The sequence below is a fragment of the Heptranchias perlo genome, chromosome 20 (assembly GCF_035084215.1).
Source record: "Heptranchias perlo isolate sHepPer1 chromosome 20, sHepPer1.hap1, whole genome shotgun sequence".
Classification (NCBI taxonomy): domain Eukaryota; kingdom Metazoa; phylum Chordata; class Chondrichthyes; order Hexanchiformes; family Hexanchidae; genus Heptranchias; species Heptranchias perlo.
The window spans coordinates 47332042-47353062 of NC_090344.1; the positions used below are offsets into that span (position 1 = coordinate 47332042).

General features: G+C 43.0%; 1 protein-coding gene across 3 annotated transcripts in view; it reads left to right on the forward strand.

Moving 5' to 3' along the window:
- Nucleotides 1-21021, forward strand: part of tet3 (tet methylcytosine dioxygenase 3) — a 257674-nt gene that overhangs the window by 65879 nt on the left and 170774 nt on the right. Inside the window, exon 1 of one of the 3 annotated variants that reach the window (XM_068001249.1) lies at nt 17186-17948. The exons of the other annotated variants lie outside the window; for them this stretch is intronic. The gene's annotated coding sequence lies outside the window, so the exon portion shown is untranslated. Of the gene's footprint in view, nt 1-17185; nt 17949-21021 lie in introns of those variants that run through there. 3 annotated transcript variants of the gene reach the window in all.

Here is a 21021-nt window from a genome sequence, read left to right on the forward strand (position 1 = left end):
TGGTCCGTGAAACGGGGAGCAGCCTTACCCCTGTGCTCCTCCATCCTTGATGGAGTGTAGTTTGTGGCTGGAGGGGCTTTGGTGGACTGCCCCTTTAAATAGAGCGCAACCATCGCTCAGACGTCAATGCGCATGCGCAGGCCACCGGCACGCAGCTGAGAAGCGCGGAACCCGTAACTGCCGGCTAATTACATCAATCATCCCGCGATCGCGTGCGCAACGCACTCAATTTGGCCGGCGCGTTTTCCTCGAGCCCGCCTGACCACCCGCTGCCAACCCGCACCCCTGGTAAAATCGGGCCCATAATTTCAATAACTCTTTTCTGTTAGTCAGTGAGGATTTGGGCTTATTTAACAATCTAGAAATTTATTTTGGTTGTACTAGCGGACGAATATTGAACGTATGACATTCCTTTGTCTTCTCTTAACACAGGCTTTCACCATATATTTTAAATTGGTTAATACCAGTATTAAAATAGGGGACAGTGGAATGTCACTGGATATTAGCATTCATAGCTGATGCTGCCAATCAGAATTTCCAAGGCTACTGACATCAGTGAATATATTTCTGCAAAAATATATGAATATCTTGAAACCAAATTATCTGAATGAAAAGCAGCTATTATGATACTTCAAGCAAAAGGATTTCGAACAGGTTGAAAATAAACTCATCACACAAACAGAATTCTACATGTTATTTGTGTAAAGATAAACCCAGCAACTATTGATCTGTCAGTTTAACCTCAGTGGTGGGGAAACTTTCAGAAACGATAATCTGGGACAGAATTAACAGTCACTTGGACGAGTGTGGATTGATTAGGGAAAGCCAGCATGGATTTGTTAAAGGCAAATCGTGTTCAACTAATCTGATAGTTTTTTGATGAGGTAACAGAAAGGGTAGATGAGGACAATGCAGTTGACGTGGTGTAGATGGACTTTCAAAAGGCATTTGATAAAGTGCCGCACGATCGGCTTATCATCAAGATTGCGGCCCATGGAATAAAGGGGGCAGTTGCAACATGGATACAGAATTGGCTAAGAGACAGGAAACAGAGAGGAGTGGTGAATGGTTGTTTTTTGGACTGGAAGGAGGTGTAAAGCGGTGTTCCACAGGGGTTGGTGCTGGGACCACTGCTTTTCTTGATATATATTCATGACTGAGACTTGGGTGTACAGGGCACAATTTCAAAATTTGCATATGACACAAAACTTGGAAGGCTGGTAAACAATGAGGAGGATAGTGATAGACTTCAAGAGGATATAGACAGGCTGGTGGCATGGGTGGACACGAGGCAGACAAAATTTAACGCAGAAAAATGCGAAGTGATACATTTCGGTAGGAAGAACGAGGACAGGCAATATCAACTGGAGGGCACAATTCTAAAAGTCGTACAGGAACAGAGGGATCTGGGGCTATATGTGCACAGGTCGTTGAAGGTGGCAGGGCAGGTTGAGAAAGCGGTTGAGAAAGCATACGGGATCCTGGGCTTCATAATTAGAGGCATAGAGTACAAAAGTATGGAAGTCATAATGAACCTTTATAAAACACTAGTCCAGCCACAACTGGAGTATTGTGTCCAGTTGTGGCCCCCGCACTTTAGGAAAGATGTGACGGCCTTAGAGAGGGTGCAGAAGAGATTTACTAGAATAAATCCAGGGATGAGGAACTTTAGTTACGTGGATAGACTGGAGAAGCTGGGGTTGTTCTCCTTGGAACAGAGATGGTTGCGAGGAGATTTGATAGAGGTATTCAAAACCATGCAGGGTCTAGACAGTGTAGATAGAGAGAAACTGTTCCCATTGGCAGAAGGGTCAAGAACCAGAGGACATAAATGTAAGGTGATTGGCAAAAGAACCAAAGGTGACATGAGGAAAAACTTTCTTACACAACGAGTGGTTAGGGTCTGGAATGCACTGCCCGAGGTGGTGGTGGAGGCAGATTCAATCATTGCTTTCCAAAGGGAACTGGATAAGAACTTGAAAGGAAAAAATTTGCAGGGCTATGGGGATAGGGCAGAGGAGTGGGACTAACTGGATTGCTCGTGCATAGTGTTGGCGTGAATTCGATCGGCCGAAGGGCCTCCTTCTGTGCTGTAATCTTTCTATGATTCTATTCTAACAATCATGGATGGCCGAAACTCAATTGCTGTATTTTCACTTGTGAGTTATGACATAATCCATAGCAAGTTCACAGAGGTGGTGTTTAATCTGTGAGATTCCGTACTTACAGTGTGGATATTGCTGATATTCTCACAGCCCCAAGAGCAATAGCTCATGCTGAAAATAGCATCAACATTACAAATGTATGAAAAACCAACTGATGCATCTGGAATCTGGATCAGTTTCAAATTCTAGTTGTAACACCAATAGAATAAAATGAGCAGTGTTATTTCTGTAGTCAGTAGAAGAACAGAACATGAAGATATAGAAAATTTAGAGTTTGGGGGTTTAGCAATGAACATGCTAATGCTTTAAGCACAAAAGCTGAAGCAAGTAATTGAAGGGAAGACCTGGCCCCTGGGCAGCTAAAGTCAGCAAAAGGTATTCTGAGCTAAAATAAAGAATTAAAAATCTTGAAATATTATGCAAAAGTAAAATGATAACAATACTGTAAATTAAAAAGTGCTGCAGGGGGGTAAGCATGGTAATTTAAACCAAATGTGGAGAGTGGCAGAGAATAGTTAAATAATAAAGAATAGGCCAAGAAAACCTAGGCAGCAAAAGAGAAACTAAAGATGAATGCAGTACTGTACTGCAATAGTAGGCTGTGAAAGCAAACTTCACTAAGAAGATTAAAAGAATCCCTGTGCTGGAAACTGGTTATGGGTCAGAGTGAATTGGCTCTCCTTAACTCGGATAAGCTTCTCTAAACTTGGCTGTGGTAGTTGAACCAGCCCACATCAAAGTTTGTTAGATTTAGAGTTGGAGAAGAGTAAAAACTCCAATGCACAAACATGGTCCTTACAATGTTAATCTTGTGAGCTGGGACAAGAAGATTGTCGACAATTCCTTTCGACAATTCCTTTCTCTGAATGCGCACACTATTTCCGATCCATGAATCTTGCGCGCAGATGCTAAATGTGCGATAGCTCCATTTTGCATATCTACTGCATTTAAATGAGGACATTGCTCTACTACTCTCCATTTCCAAGTTCCTGGTGGAAGTCCCACCCAGTGTTAAGCCCGTTCATTCAAAATGGATGTAAAAGGCAAACAGTATTCTCCTTGGTGTGGAAAGGAGCTCTTGGAGAGAGACACAGGCATTTTCTACAACAGCATTTTTATACTAATATATGGGGTTTATTTTTCAAAGTGTCCCAACCACAGGTTTTACTGCTTGCAGACAAAAAAGATCAAGATGTGGAGATGCCGGTGATGGACTGGGGTTGACAATTGTAAACAATTTTACAACACCAAGTTATAGTCCAGCAATTTTATTTTAAATTCACAAGCTTTCGGAGGCTTCCTCCAACAACGTTCACCTGAGGAAGGAGGAAGCCTCCGAAAGCTTGTGAATTTAAAATAAAATTGCTGGACTATAACTTGGTGTTGTAAAATTGTTTACAAAAAAAAGATCAAAGAAGATGTGTCTGGAAGATCAGCTGGCACAAAAACCAGACAACCCACACCCACCATTTTACCTTGGCACAGCTTACCTGGCAATGAACAATGGGAATTGCCCCTTCAGACTGGGTCATTACAGAGGCAGTTGCATTGCAGAGCTGTGCCATCTGCTGCAAAGACACCTGCAGCCAACCTGCACCACAGGAACAGCACTGCAAGTGATAACTGAGGTCACCTCCTCCCTCAATTGTTATGCTCCCACCTCCTTCCAGGTGGCGATGGGGATCAGCTGCATTATCAGACAATCTGCAGTCTGTAGATGCTTTAAACAAGTGACTCCTTTCCCACCGAATAGCAGCAGCAGCATGACACAGTTGGCCAATTCTGTCACATCCCCCAAAGTCCAAGGGTTTTGATGGCATGAAAGTAGCCATTTAGGCCCTCAGACACAATGCTATGGTCTACGTGAACTGAAGGCATTCCATTCCAACAATGTTCACTGTTTCATCAACACCCTCCTCTGTGCCCACCTTTCTCATTACTTCCTCTTCAAATGCCTTCAAACTGTTTTCTGCCATGCAACAACTGAACTCCTGAGTGAGGGTGGGTGTTCGAAGGCCTCTTTCAGTGTGAATCCAGCAAGTTGCAGGCATGCAACAACAGCCTGCAACAGTTTGCCTCTGATCTTCATCCCACACATGTGTGGATGTCCTCATACAGATTAACCAAGATTGACAGTAAAATAGTTCTGGGAGACCAAACCTCCAAACTCTGCTGCTATAGCACAGTATTTTGATAGTCCACTTGTATAAACTGGCACTTGCACCAGTGTAAGTGATTTGAGTCAGTTTGGGTTTCGCAATACCATTGTAAAAAGTCGGTGAGGGCAGGAAAGATAGAGGCACATCAGCACAGTTGTAATTACTTTTTAAAATATGCTGCTACAAGAGATGAAAACAGGCAGTTAGATGTATAAATAATGAAATAAAATTAGCTGGTGATTACAAGATAGGTGAATATTGGTCTTAGTTCAAGAAGCATTATAAAATGACGTCAGCGGATACAGTTTATAATTGTGTTCCCCTGCTGTTTTCCTGTGTAATAAACACTGCAAACATTGAATGATGTTTGATCTGAGAGTCTGACTAGTAGGAGTCTGGATTTTTTCTATCACTGAAGGGAATAATAAAACAGAAAACATAAGGACTTAAATATAGTTGTTAAATAATCCTTTAAGACAGTGATGAACTTAACATTGCAAGTCTTGTCATACTGTAACTGTTGGCACTTGAAACAATGAGGGAACTATCAGCAACTGCGGCAACTGAAGGTGCCATAACAACCTCACTATTACTTAATTCAAGCATTTTCTTTTTGCGCTGAGTGTGTTTGGCAGTAGTACATTCTTCCAGTGAATTCGTCACAAATAGTAGCGTGTGCCACTTTGCAGATCGAAGCTATCAAGTGGCAAATGCACATGTCATGTAGCAAGGTGATCCCATTCAGTAAAACAGGTCGTACCACAATTCACTCACATATTATACATACAAATTGTGTCTAAAAGCATGAATACCACAGGCTTTCAGTAATTGTTGGACATTTGATCTTGATGAATGATCATGAACTATTTCAGATTTTTATCCCGATTTGGACCAAACTATTAATTTTATTGATGGACTTCAACATTTAATTACCTGCTTTGATTTTAAAGAAGCTGGACCTTACCTTGAGTGTCTGATCATAAATTAGGTTCCACTGTGGTTGTGAGGCTATTACAGGTCATTACCATTTAATTAGGTGATGATTCTGTCTTGTAATTGCATTACTGATAAGAAATGTTCTCACTCAATAAACACTGGGAACCATGGAGTGTTATGATAAGGCTACATACATATTCTGTTGGTGTTAACTACCTGCTAGCAGCTGTGGATTATCACACCACTACTATCACCACCACAACAACACCTTGGGGTAGAGTTTCTGCTAGATTGCGCTGGTTTTCTAAGCGCAATCCGGCCGAACCAGCTCAAAAGATCACGGAATTTCTATTTACACTGGCCATAAATTACATCCAGCGTAATTCGAGTTCCATGATCTTTTGCGCTGGTTCAAAAATCATTGCACTGAAGCCGGCCCCGCCGCCGCCCCCCCCCCCCCCCACCGTTCGAAATAACTCAAGGGTGGAGGACTAGATACTCTTCTTGAAAAAGCTTATTTTTGCAATAAAATCATTTTCAGCTGTATTAATAAAACTGCACCAGGTTACCACTCTTAAATACATCTTAAATGGAACAACCAGGAACACTACAGACGGTTACCCGCAGACCCGACCAAAGAACACACCCACCAGCTCAACAAACTGATCAAGACCTTCGATCCAGACCTTCAAAGCATCCTACGCGCTCTCATCCCACGTACTCCCCGCGTGGGAGACTTCTACTGCCTCCCAAAGATACACAAAGCCAACACACCCGGATGTCCTATCGTATCAGACAACGGAACCCTGTGTGAGAACCTCTCTGGATACATCGAGGGCATCCTGAAACCCATCGTACAGGGAACCCCCAGCTTCTGTCGCGACACTACAGACTTCCTACAAAAACTCAGTACCCACGGACCAGTTGAACCAGGAACACTTCTCACCACGATGGACGTCTCGGCACTCTACACCAGTATCCCCCACGATGATGGCATCGCTGCGACAGCATCAATACTCAACACCAACAACAGCCAATCTCCGGACGCCATCCTACAACTCATCCGCTTCATCCTGGATCACAATGTCTTCACCTTCGATAACCAGTTCTTTACCCAAACACACGGAACAGCCATGGGGACCAAATTCGCACCCCAATACGCCAACATTTTCATGCACAAGTTCGAGCAGGACTTCTTCACTGCACAAGACCTCCAACCAACACTATACACCAGATACATCGACGACATTTTCTTTCTATGGACCCACGGCGAAGAATCACTGAAGAGACTACACGATAACATCAACAAGTTCCATCCCACCATCAAGCTCACCATGGACTACTCCTCAGAATCAGTTTCTTTCTTGGACACACGAATCTCCATCAAAGACGGGCACCTCAGCACCTCACTCTCCCGCAAGCCCACGGACAACCTCACGATGCTCCACTTTTCCAGCTTCCACCCTAACCACGTCAAAGAGGCCATCCCCTATGGACAGGCCCTGCGAATACACAGGGTCTGCTCAGACGAGGAGGAACGCGATGGACACCTACAGACGCTGAAAGACGCCCTAGTAAGAACGGGATATGACGCTCGACTCATTGATCGACAGTTCCGACGGGCCACAGCAAAAAATCGCATAGACCTCCTCAGGAGACTAACACGGGACGCAACCAACAGAGTACCCTTTGTCGTCCAGTACTTCCCCGGAGCAGAGAAACTACGCCATGTTCTCCGCAGCCTTCAACATGTCATCAATGACGACGAACACCTCGCTATGGCCATCCCCACACCTCCACTACTCGCCTTTAAACAGCCACCCAACCTCAAACAGACCATCGTTCGCAGCAAATTACCTAGCTTTCAAGAGAACAGCGTCCACGACACCACACAACCCTGCCGCGGTAGCCTCTGCAAGACAAGCCAGATCATCGACACAGATGCCGCCATCACACGAGACGACACCACCCACCAGGTGCATGGTTCATACTCCTGTGACTCGGCCAACGTTGTCTACCTCATACGTTGCAGGAAAGGATGCCCCAGAGCATGGTACATTGGCGAGACCATGCAGACACTGCGACAACGGATGAACGGACACCGCGCAACAATCGCAAAAGAGGAGGGTTCCCTCCCAGTCGGGGAGCACTTCAGCAGTCAAGGACATTCAGCCACCGACCTTCGGGTAAGCGTACTCCAAGGCGGCCTTCGAGACACACGACAACGCAAAATCGTCGAGCAGAAATTGATAGCCAAGTTCCGCACCCATGAGGACGGCCTCAACCGGGATCTTGGGTTCATGTCACGCTACACGTTACCCCACCAGCGAACAAATGTTATCTGTTTTTAATATAACGGGTCAGTTGCTGTCTTTTCTATGTTTCTACCTCTCTATCTCTGTTTTTTGGTTTTTTTTTGTTTGTTGTTTTTTTTGGTGATTTGTATATTCTGAGACCTGGCAGGTAACACCTGTCTGTCTGCACACTGATTACCTTGGCAACGGGCAGTTGAAAAAACTGTCTGTTATCACCAAGCATTGTTCTGTGAATTATAAATGCGACTTCATTTCGAGGACTTCATTTCCACATCGTTCACCTGAGGAAGGAGGTAGCCTCCGAAAGCTTGTGAATTTAAAATAAAATTGCTGGACTATAACTTGGTGTTGTAAAATTGTTTACAAACATCTTAAATGCATCAATGAATATTTTTTATTGCAAAGAAAAAAAAACGATTACGCTCTATTAAGCTGCTGGATTGCGTTGATTCATGGGAGATTTTACGTTTGTGATTATGCAAATGCATTTTTGTGGCAACTTGAACTGTAAACCAACCGACACAATTTTTGGGAGCAGTTTGTGCCCAATTACCTTATGTTTATATAGCACTTTTAATGTAGAAAACATCCCACGTGCTTCTCATAGGCATAAGGTAAAACGAACACTGAGCCAAAGAAGGAAAGAATAGGAGGGATGACCAAAACCTTGTTCAAAGAGGTAGGTTTTAAGGAAAGTAAGGAGGAGGGATTTGTGGCGAGGCAAGGAATTCACGGAGGGAATTCCAGAGTGTGAGGCCTCGGAGACTGAGCATGGTCACCAATGGCGAGGCAGTGGGGGTGATGCACAAGTGACTGGAATCAGAGAGTTTGGGGTGAGGGGTTGTAAAGCTGGTGGAAGTTACAGAGATGGGGAGGGATAAAGGCATGGATGAGAACCTCCAAATTACATAAGTGGGGAGAAACTACCAGTGTAAACCCACTACCACCTACCAAGGGCAAAGTTTGCACCCTGACATCTGTACTTCCTAAAATGAGGCTTGGGTTCATGCAATTTAAAAAATGAATGGAATAATAAGCCAGTTCTGAATGTAGCATGGCAGTAAAAATATCCACCTCTGATAGTGAATCAGCAGATAACGACCAACAGAACAGTTACTGTCAATGGTTTGAAGACATCCTGTCCCATGCAAGCATACTAACTCAACAGAAGTACAGAGAAACAGACTTTTTTGGATTGTAGCTGTTAAACTTTTAAGATTTAAGTATGTAATCCAGTGAAGTTAAATGTAAAAATGATATATATTAATATTCAAAATTGTCCTTTAAAAATATTGTGCAGATATCTCAGTAACAGCCTTACATTTAGACATGCCAACATTTTTCTGTGTTTTTTTTATATCCTTCTTATAATGGGCACCCCATTATAAGAAGGCTAAAAAACAGTGGAAAAGGTGCAGAGTAGATTCACTAGGATGTTACCAGGGATGCGAGTTATGAAAAGAGACCTGAGAGGTTACTCTAGAGGTTTCTCTAGAGCAAAGAAGGAGGAAGGACTTGCAATTATAAAGTGCCTTTCGTGACCTCAGGACGCCCCAAAGCGATTTACAGCCAAGAAAGTACTTTTGAAGTGTAGTCACTGTTGTAATGTAGGAAACGCATTTGTGCACAGCAAAGTTTCACAAACTGCAATGTGTTAATGATGAGATAATCTGTTTTAGTGATGTTGGATGAGGGATAAATATTGGCCAGGACACCGGGGAGAACTCCCCTGCTGTTCTTCAAATAATGCCATAGGATCTTTTATGAGCACCTGAGAGGGCAGATGGGGCCTCGGTTTAATGCCTCATCCGAAAGAAGGCACCTCCGACAACGCAGCACTCTCCTAGTACTGCACTGGAGTGTCAGCCTAGATTTTGTGCTCAAGTCTCTGGAGTGGGACTTGAACCCATGACTTTCTGACTCGGGTGAGAGTGCGACAACTGAGCCATGGAGAAGGTTAAGGTGGATGCTTGATAGAGGTCTTCAAGATTATTAAGGGTTATGATAAATTGCCTCCAGTAATTGGTGTGAGGGTACAAATTTAACTTAATCTCAAAAAGAATTGAAGAAAAAAAATCTTTACCATGAGGGTGGTTAGAATGTGCAATCCTCTGCCACAAACCGTTGCTGAAGCAGGGTCCATAAGAACTTTCAAAAGGGAATTTGGTGCTTGAAAACGAGCAGCATTAAAAGATATGGAGAGTGGGATTTGACTAAAAACACCTGCAAAGACTTGATGGGCAGGATGACCTCAATCTGCACTGTAACATTCTATGATTCTATCTCTTGATACCCTCTGCAGTATCCTGGATGAGCAATGTTGGTAATTCTAAATGACCTTTTAGATATGGTTTATATCAAGTACATCTTATGGAATGCATGAGACACATCGTACTGGATTCTTCTCTGCGATCCCACCTGAAATTGGCTGGGATTGTGGCTGGGAATGATGGGAAATTCAGACAGTGTGGCCTAACACCAACTCTGCCCTGCATTCCCTTCGCCCTGCCCCTGCTGGTCTTAACCAAGGCCTTCTATGCGGCATTTCTTCCAATCCTTGGGATCCTTCTGCTCCTTGGCGTCGCTCCCGCCTTTTCTGGAGCTATAGCGGCGACCCTGATGCTGCACCAGCAGAATTTTGCTCTTCTGGAGCGGCAGTCTCCTTCTTGATGGTGGTGATACCGTTGGGAGTCTGCCCTGCATACCAAATGACCACAACCCAGAAGACTCGCTCAGGGTTACAGGAAGGCCATAGCGGCAGGCAGAAGTTCTGCCCCACAATAACACCATCGCCGGGAAGAGAATCCTGACCATGTGGTTTCTGTTCTGCATTAGATGTGCCAGAAAAAAATCGAAATTTCTTTAGCCTCCATATTCAGCAAAGAGGTCTGATCCACTTTTCCATTATATAGACCAAATCCTTGAGTTGGATTGGCTGCAATATTTGGCTTTATACATTAGAAGCAGGTGACATTCAGCTAAGTTGAATTCATATTCACAAGTGAAGCACTGACCGAAGAAAATACTTTAAAATGTCTCTGCCCACTTTGGAAGTTTTTCCCCTCCACATCTTTATGTCATTATTGGGATACAGTTCCATCGGTGGCAGTTGCCCTGCAGTAACTTGCCCAAGTGGTCATTAATCATTTGTGAGCCTTGGTAGCGAGTGTCAGCAGGCTCTCAAACTGTTTCTAACTTTATCACAGATGTGTTTGATCTTGCCTTCACTCAGCATTTACACATGCGCTTCCAGCAGCGATCACTGTATGATGATCAGGAGTGGGAACTCTGGTTAGTTTTTGTCTTCCGATCTTATACATACTGTGACCAAGTGCCTTTTTGTGTTATTTTGGAACAGTTGAACTGCCCAGAACAAACCGCAAAACAGATCAATAAAGCTTTTATAAAGTATGATTAAATTTGATGACATTGAGACGAGCACTGTGGCATAGTGCTTTTCGACTGGATTTAAAACATCCTAATTTAGCATTCAAGGTAGTGGTAAAATCTGAATCCATACTCATTCAAACAGTCATGCTAAGGCTTACCGCTGGTTAAGCCAGTGACTACCTGAGCCACACAGGCCAGGTAGCATCCTTGGTCTGTACTGAGTTTACTGATCTCAGCCAAAGGGGTGGCATAATTTACCTCAATGCCCCAGGAAAGAAAGATTTTGGTCAAGGTTCTCCTGATTGCTGTCAAGCTACCTCCTGCTGGATGTGCAAGTATGTGGACATCAAGTGAGGACAGGATTGGACTTGACACTAATGACCCTACAATCAAGTAGTCTGCCAACCCTCATGCACTGAACTCAAACATAAAAAACGGGCAGTTGGACAATGTACCAGAGGGCTCCTGTACAACCATGTGTCAGGAAGAGTTACAAAAGTAGGCAGGAAAAGGAGGGGGAAAAGCTCCTGTTGAAAAAGATATTAATTAAAAAAAAATTTTTTTTTTTGCTTTCAATCATTCTAACTGATCTGCTGTTCAGTCCTCTGTTGAAATGTATTGGGTCAAAAAGCAGAATTCAAAATTAGCTCAGGAAATAAGTGTTGAAACATCTGCATGATTCAGACATAGACTGACTCCAATTTTTTCCACTTAACATTTTTATTGGGGTGTAGTTGCAGTTACAGTGCTGGAAAGGATATTTACCAGGTGTATAGAATGTTATGAATTACATGCTTATCTGCACATCTCAACTGTGCCTCATGGAACACAACAAAAATATATTAGTGAGGATCAAGTATTTTCTACAGGGAATATAGTGAGAAGCCTGTTTTCTTTATTGAAAAGGTATTTGGCAAGCAGAATGATAATGTAAATCACATCAAAATGATTCTTGCACAACAGGCAGTGTGACAAAAATGATACATGCCCCTTCTCACTCCCCAAACAAAAAAAGGTATGTCAAACAGTTTTTATAGGGATAGTGACCGTTAAATGTGCATCGATAAATACCCTCAATATGGAAAGATTTTTTTCCCCCATTTTCATGTTTTCCATTTCAGTTATAAAACTAGCAATAATCCCTAATTGAATCAATTAAAAATAACTTTCTTTTGTTCTTACACACGGATGGACCTTACTTACATTGTGGTGTATTTGTTCACCAATGGAGGAGTGCTGGCTTCAATTGAATCCAACCAGTGAGCTGCGGATGCCAAAAAGGAATCCCGAGGCAGCTTGCTGGTTTTGGCCAACAGGATACTTTTTTGAGCGAGCACAGCACACGCTCCACCCAGTTCAGTCCAAAAATGACAATCAGGATTCTTTGTACATCATAGGACCGCGATTTGCATTTTGAATGGGCCTACTGCCTGACTCGGGGCTGCATTGGCAGCTCAGCGGTAGGCCCGGGGAAACATTGCCGTAGCCAACGCAACCCGACAATTTGGCAGTACGTCATTGCCCACCAATTTTGGGGCGTTACTGCCCAGTTTGCAACAGGCGGGATGCCTGAAAATTCACTTCCTACATTCTTATACTAGTTGTCCTTTTGAGGCTGTCAATTTAGTTCCATTAATTCTGAGTTATGGCATTTTAATGCAATGGACTCACAGCATTGGCAATACTCGCAATTCTCGAAGAGTGTCTATGTAATGTGCCAGCGGAAGTCTTAATAGGAACATAGGAATTACGAGATGAAAAAAGACCTGGTTCGCTTTTTATCACCCCAGTAGTTACATAATAGAATGATAATGGAGTTGCTGATTAATCATGGCAATCAATCTCTATCAATTCGTCCACAACAGACCCAGAAATTACACGTGAAAAAGCCCCAATGGTTGAGAGCTTTGGGAACCATAGGTCCAAAGTCACCTTTTTCCTTCCAAGCACGCGACACGTACCATTTATCATGTCTCAAATTACTCACATACTGCATCCCAAAATGTTATTTTCTGAAAGAAATCTCTGTAATTTGCATTTGAATTAATCAATTCTAACTGCTTCCACCGCCTCCCTGATAGTCTGTTCCATAGATTGACCACTTGCTCACTGAAATATTGGGCTCGATTTTAGGAGGGAGGCGGGTTGGCAGCAGGTGGTTGACTGGGCGCGTGGGTAACGCGCCCAGTGAATTCTGGGTGCTCCGCACGTGATCGCAGCCTAATTGAAGGCACTTACCTTGGCTTCCAGGTTTCACGCTGGAAAGCTGCGCAGCAGGCAGACTGCGCAGCTGCATCATAGGCTGTCAGCTGGAGGAGCCCTATTTAAAGGGGCAGTCCTCCACTGACTGATGCTGCAAAAAGGAGCCAAAATTACAGCACAGAGCAGCCCAGGGGGAAGGCTGCTCCCAGGTTTAATGATGCCTCACTCCAGGTCCTACTGGATGGGGTGAGGAGGAGGAGCACAGAGACCTTCTCCCCTGCGGACGGGAGGAAGTGGCCCGCCTCTGCCACCACGAAGGCCTGGCTCGAGGTGGCAGAGGAGGTCACCAACACCACCAACATATCACGCACCTGCATACAGTACAAGAGGCGCTTCAATGACCTAAGTAGGTCAGCCGAAGTGAGTACACTTACTCATTCCCCTACACTCCATCTGCCACATCACCGCCCGCACCCCACATTTCATTCTGCACTGCCAACACTACTCGATCACATCACTCCTCACACCCACTCAAAGCTCATCCTCATCTTACCTGCATTTACTCACCTCGCCAGTACTCATCCCACCATTATCACTCAACCCAATCCTCATACAATCTCATGGCTCCGTCTCATGCTCACCCTCTCATGCATCTCTTTCACGGTCAGCCTCACCCAACCTGCCACTACCTGTTTTGCAGCCACAGGGCATGCATCACATATGTGTAGTAGGAAGCGTAAGGCAAACGTGTTGGGAGCAAGAAGGGGATGCACAAGGGTGTTTGAGGGTTTGTCATGGTTTTTACTTATATTTGATTTCTGATCAACTCGCATTACATATTATATTGTCACCACTAATGCCACGTCTTTGCAAATCTTGTCTGGTTTGTGCAATAATGTCCTTTCCTGAGGATCACCATGAAGACCCACACCCGATGCCACCCATTGTGTCACTGCAGAGTGGGTGTAGGCGTATTTGCAGGGCTTTTTTGTGCAGACGACTGAGAGATGTTGGTGATGTCCCCGGTGGCACCCTGGAAGGATGCAGAGGAGAAGTTGTTGAGTGCAGTGATGACTTTGACAGCGACAGATAAGAAGATGGTGCTCGGGCCAGCCGGTAGCAGCTAGGCATAAAGGAGGCTGCAGATGTCCACGACTACATGTCGAGTGACTCTGAGCTTCCGTGTGCACTGCTGCTCAGAGAGGTCCAGGAAGTTGAGCCTCGGTCTGCAGACCCTGTGGCGAGGGTAGTGCCTTCTGCGACGCATCTCTCTCTGCGGTTGCCCTCCCTCCTGCTGTGCAGGTGGATGTGTCACAGCATTGTGTTGTGGAGCTCCACGTGTCAGAGGTGGACGGCGTGGCCGGCGAGGCTGGTGATGCTGTTCGTCCTCCAAGGAGGTCATGACTGCAGCTATGGCGGCCCCCATCCAGAAGATGTACGTTTGAGGGGGTCCGCAAGGTAGGTAAATGTGTCTGCACACCGGGGTTGAGGTTGCGAGTTGGTGAATTTTATTGTTAGGAGGAGGGTGGTGGAGGCCAAACTTTGTCCAAAGTGACAGAATGGCCTCCTGCAATTAGTGAGGGTCCCCCACACCAACCTGTCAAATGGACCTTTGCAGCTGCCACAGGCTGGTGGCTGCAACACGTCCATTTCAACTGGGAGTATTTCCTCCAGACCGGGAAACAGTCTCAGTTGAGTTGAAAATCCCACCCCTCCTAAAAGATTGGTGGCATTGTAAGCAGTGTAGATGAAAACATAAAATTATAAAGCGATATTGATAGATTAGGCGAATGGGCAAAACTGTGGCAAATTGAATTCAATGTAGACAAATGTGAGGTCATCTACTTTAGATCAAAAAAGGATAGAACAGGGTATTTTCTAAATGGTAAAAAGTTAAAAACAGTGGATGTCCAAAGGGACTTAGGGGTTCAGGTACATAGATCACTGAAGTGTCATGAACAGGTACAGAAAATAATCAAGAAGGCTAATGGAATGCTGGCCTTTATATCTAGAGGACTAGAGTACAAGGGGGCAGAAGTTATGCTGCAGCTATACAAAACCCTGGTTAGACCGCACCTGGAGTACTGCGAGCAGTTCTGGGCACTGCACCTTTGGAAGGACATATTGGCCTTGGAGGGAGTGCAGCGTAGGTTTACTAGAATGATACCCGGACTTCAAGGGTTAAGTTACGAGGAGAGATTACACAAATTGGGGTTGTATTCTCTAGAGTTTCAAAGGTTAAGGGGTGATCTGATCAAAGTTTATAAGATATTAAGGGGAACGGATAGGGTGGACAGAGAGAACCTATTTCCGCTGGTTGGGGATTTTAGGAGTAGGGGGCACAGTCTAAAAATTAGAGCGAGACCTTTTAGGAGCGAGATTAGAAAACATTTCTACACACAAAGGGTTGTAGAAGTTTGGAACTCTCTTCCGCAAACGGCAATTGATACTAGCTCGATTGCTAAATTTAAATCTGAGATAGATGGCTTTTTGGCAACCAAAGGTATTAAGGGATATGGGCCAAAGGCAGGTATATGGAGTTAGATCACTGATCAGCCATGATCTTATCAAATGGCGGAGCAGGCACGAGGGGCTGAATGGCTAACTCCTGTTCCTATGTTCCTAATATCCTACAAATCAGGTCTGCAAATGACCTGAACTATCTCATTAATTGGTTTAAGTCCCGCATACAGGGGCTGTGCGCGCATCTAAGCACGTCACTGGGGAACCCGGAAGTGGGCGGGTTGGAGCCGGGCTCCGGACCCGCCCTGGAATCCCCGATTTTCGGAGCCCCCCCGCCACGAATCCGCCGTCTTGGACGTCCGAAAATCAAGCCCATTGTTTCTGCAGAATAGTTTTGAATTTACCCCCCTTCAAGCACAAGTCGTGTCCTCTGGTTCTCCTGTTCTGGGCAAGGTGAAATAGCTTGTCACAATCTACAGTATCCAGTGCCTTTCGAATTCTACAAGCAGCAATCATATCACCTCTCAACCTCTTTTCCAGGGAGAACATGCCCAAATTACATTGTCACTCCTCATAATCCATTCCTCCATCCCCTCAATCATTCTGGTTGGCCTTTTCTGTATCCTTTCAAGAGCTGCTATATCATTTTTGTACTGTGGCGATCAGAACAGAACATTGATGGTCGTATCAATGATTTATAAAGTCGCAGGATTACCTCGCGATTTTGGCTAAATATTGACCTTTTAATACATCCCGACATCTGTCAAGCATTGTTGCGATATCTTCGATTTATTAGCAATCAGGACCCTCAGGTCTCTTTCATTTTCTATGTACATTATTTTCTTTCCACTTAAGTAATAGTTCCTTCTTGGATTTTTTTATCCCCATTTGAAGCAGAATATCCAGAACTTTTCAATAACTCTGATTTTAAATGGTACAGTCTTCATAAGAAACTATTTAGCAAGCTTTTGTTTTATTTCTCTACAAACAAATAATGCAATGAGATGTCACTCTGCTGCTCACACGTCACACTTTCATTTATTTTGCACTATTGTTCTAAAGAATGTGATTCACAATGATGGGAAAGTGAGTATCATTCTCTCTTGATCTCATCTATCACTGTAAATTGTGTGCTGTAAAACAATCATGCAAAATTAATAAATCATTAACAAACTCAGGAGTGTTGGCAATGTTGTGTACCTGAATCACTGTGATGAAAATGACAACTCTTCTAGCTCGTCACTTACCCCAAATAAAAAATGGATCCAAATGTATTTTTGATGAAGATATAAAAAATGCCCAAATGCACCGCACACTAACTAATCAGCATGTTCCAGAGATGGTTGCTTAGCGAGCATTCACTGGGAGAAGTTTTGGACTGGAAAGAGTTAATTTGACAGATGTGTTTTTGGGGGGGACCTGGAGTTAAAGCACAGTCAACTCTCATTTGTTATTCAGTAAAATAGATATAAACTAGAACCAAATAAAAATCATAAAATGCATGTATTGGACTTTATTGTTGCAGCCGACCTTTTTTGTCTTATTATGTAGGAACCCTTGAAGCGAAAAAGGGAAAACCATGTGATGCTAAAATATGCCAAGGCTTGTGATTGGCAGCGAGACTGTACGTATGTGTGAGGCATGTTGGGTGGATTCCTTTGGCATCAGCTGTTCAGCATTCAGAGATTACATCAGAGAGACCACTGCGAAGCTTCTTTTTTTTTTAAGAGGGATTGTCGTTCACCTCCTCACGTCAGTAGCTACGGCACGATATCAGCTAAGCACGGTGCTCATTGCAACACTCCTACTGGAGTTCCCACAGGGAGGAACCAGTTTTTTTCAAAAGGGCAGAGCCTCTATTTCGTATTCACAGGCTCTTTAAACACGCCTTTTTCTGAGGCTTTTAAAGATCCACAATCAAAGCAAACATGAACACTTCGGGATGTACACTGCAGGCTGAGAAAAATATACTACCACTTTCAAAGATGATAAGGCCACCGCACTGGTTAAGCACCACAAGGATTTAACAGACAATGCTCTGTTTTTATTCCCCTATTATTTCAATCACACACAGGCCTGATCGTACTGAGAAGCACTTTTTGTTTGGACTATGTACGTGCGCTGTGTGACAGGGATAATGGCCTCTACAGCTGTTAGGATGGGGGTGGGGGAGGTGTATGTAGGCTGAATAACTAACCATATCACTGCTTCCTGCTTTATGCTCTCAGTTGTGGTATCACGTTTACCCAGGACTCTACATGGTTCAGCTTCCTTTCAGTCCTTCATTTTGTAATTCTTTTTTTGTGGACTTGTAATATGTAAGTACGCTTTGCTTGCTTTTTATTAGGATAATGTTTGTTTTGTCTCTTGGTGTCGGAAATAGAAAATTAGTGCTAAAACCTGTTTTACTGCTGCTTTCACTGAAACCACAGATGATTTAAATGCTTGCCATGTTGAGTGCAGTATGTTTCTGCCTGTCATGTCTTTAATTTGCTGGTAATCTTTAGAAGCTGCACTTTAATGTTCGGCAGATGACTTGAAATTCAGTTACACTGTTTAATGTGGAGTTTTAAGTCTTTTGGATATTGCCGTAAACATTTTTTTTTAACATTTGCTGTGCCACAGCACTAGAATAGAAAGCTTTTAAAAATAAATGTCTATGGAATGTGACGTGTAGAACTTTTTGCAATCTGTTTGCTCTATTTGTGGGGTTGTATTACCAAGATTATGTTTTTAAAATATCTGATAGTTTTGTCGAGCTGCTACCTCCAAGTAATGTTGGATATCCTTGGTGTACTTCAACTCTCCTGAAGTGTGTTACAACCACTGAAATATTAACTCTCAAAGCATAATACAAATAATTTTATTAACTCTTCTGAAATGTGACATAGCCATTGACCATATTCAACTCAGAAGTTTAATGTCGGTTGTCAATAATAGCAAAGCTAGTTTGTTAAAAGTGCACATAGCGAAATGCATCATTAATTTCTTTTCATACTATTGAAATAATGGAGTGTTCGTTTTTATCCAGTTTGTTATACTGTGCACTAATACCTGCAAAGAGGTTTGCCTATGTTTCACTAAGAAAATAAGGCAAACTGTATGCAGTCTTAACTGAAGAGGTTAAAAGTAGGGGAGTTATATGTTTATGCAATGCCTTCTTTAGCAATCTGATGAAACAAAGGAACTGGAGAAAGAGATGGTCATCTGTCGAACACGCTCAAGTACTATAGATTCAAGAAGTGAGAATCTTACCCTGATTTGTCTCGGATACAGCTGAACAATAATGGTTTTTGTCCAAGGATACTGATGTTATTATGAGATACTCCTGCCCGAAGCTGCTGTAAAGGCAATCAGAAATCTGACCTGCTCCCATTGTCAAAGGCACAGGAGTGGCTTTCTGTGCCTGCTAATCGCTCGATGCTGTGGAAGACAGTAAGAATCTAGCCAGACTTGTGCTTAGTCAGATGGAAAAAGAAGTGGCAGTGCAGGCAAAAATGGGACAGGCCAACTGGGACTTCTGCTGTGTCCGCAGCACCAGCCGCAATGAATCCTTTGTCTGGGAAGCAGCAGCGGGGCCATTCATCTGTTCCCAAGGCTGTTGACAGAGACACAATATGGAGATTAGGTTGGAGAATGCCACCACTGATACTTTTTATGTCATAAATCTATTCAAAAATGATGGGATTTTGTCCTCATATGAAAGAAATTACGGGGATTTTGAGCCAAAATTAATGGTCAACACTTGGACTTTTGGTTCGGTTTCTTTTTTTGATTTTAATGATTCAGAACTAAGCACTGAGGATCAGTTTCTTTAGCAAGTTCAGTGCAGAATAAAAAACTGGTAATTAGTTACAGTTAGTATATCAAGTACCAGTTGACTAAGCATAAGCAAGTAGAATAATGCAGTTATTCCCAGTCGTTTAACAAAGTTAAAGAATAAAAAGAATAAACCAAACATAGCTACTGTGAACAAGTAACAGTCATTCCCAAACCATTGAGAAGACAAAGTTTTGTTCCACTCAGATAATGTTTAAAAAAAAGCTAAAACAAAATTAACAAGGTTATATTGCCTTATTTACACACAATGTACCGATTAAGAAATTGGCTATGGCCCGTTTTCGATGCTTCCTCTGCTCAGGGCAGCCCAATTTCTCAGAGGGGACCTAAAACAGGCATTAAGACCCCTTATTAACATATGCAAGGGGCCTAACACATGTTTTAGGTGGCCAATTTGGGGTCAGATGTATTTCAGGCACCCTTGGGCATGGAAGACAGCACTAAATTGGTGCTTTTGGGCCCAAAAAATGGGTGCTACGGGGTCCAATTTCTATCCCATTCATTCACTTAAGTCGACTTAGCTCGATTTTTCTTCACCCTCCTGTTAGGCAGCATGAGGCATGACTTATTGTGTGACACCCATAAGTGCATCACCACCACAAAAGGTCATGTGTTGTTCACTGTGTTATACTAATACTGTTTTGCCTTTTCTGTGAACTGGTTTGATTTGAATCAAAACCTGCTTTAGTTTGTAATAAATTCACAACCACAATGGATAAAATTAGTACCTACCATCAAATCCCTGAATTCATAACTTTTGTGAACTAATATTTTTGGCATTCATTATGTTTAGGGTCCAGCTTCATCTTAATATACATTGTTTGGATATTTCACATATCAAAGGAACCAGTGCAAAAAAAAAAGAAAAGAAAGACCATTGAAGGCCATTGCAACAGTCTTAGAGGCATTAAATTATACTTCTGTGATACAGATATATACTGAAGAACGTGTTCCTGGGGTTTTATTTTCTTCTGTTTTACTGGCATATCAACAGGGTACAGCAGAAATTACTTAAATATTATCCTGTTATTTTATGAAAGCACGAAACAACTTGAAGAAATTATACTGGAATTCTAACAGGTCAATTGCAAATTTCCAATAAACTAATGCATGCTCCAGCAGTCCTAGTTTACTAAGTAATAGGTAACCTTGCTTTTGAATTTTTGCATACAAGAGACAATTTCCTTACAGCAACAATATCTGGATGAGAAATTCACAGGCAGGAAAAATAGTATGTGGAGTTTTATCACCGGTATTCAATGGGTTACAACAGAAGATCCCTGGAAGGTTAAATTGAATCAACTTCTAATCCAAAATTAATCCATCAATAACTTCCATGCCAGTGGGGATAGAGAAAACAATTGATGCAAATTTTCCAGGACAGCAGTGTACATGAAGACAAGTAAATGGATTTGGGCTGTCACTTTTTTTGCACAAGAAGTAGGGTAATGTCTGTGTCCCATTAAGAAAAAGATCGAATACCACCTTTATTCCAAAGAGAGTACATTTGTCAAATAAGTATTATGGTTTAAGCAGTGGCCTGCTTACGTC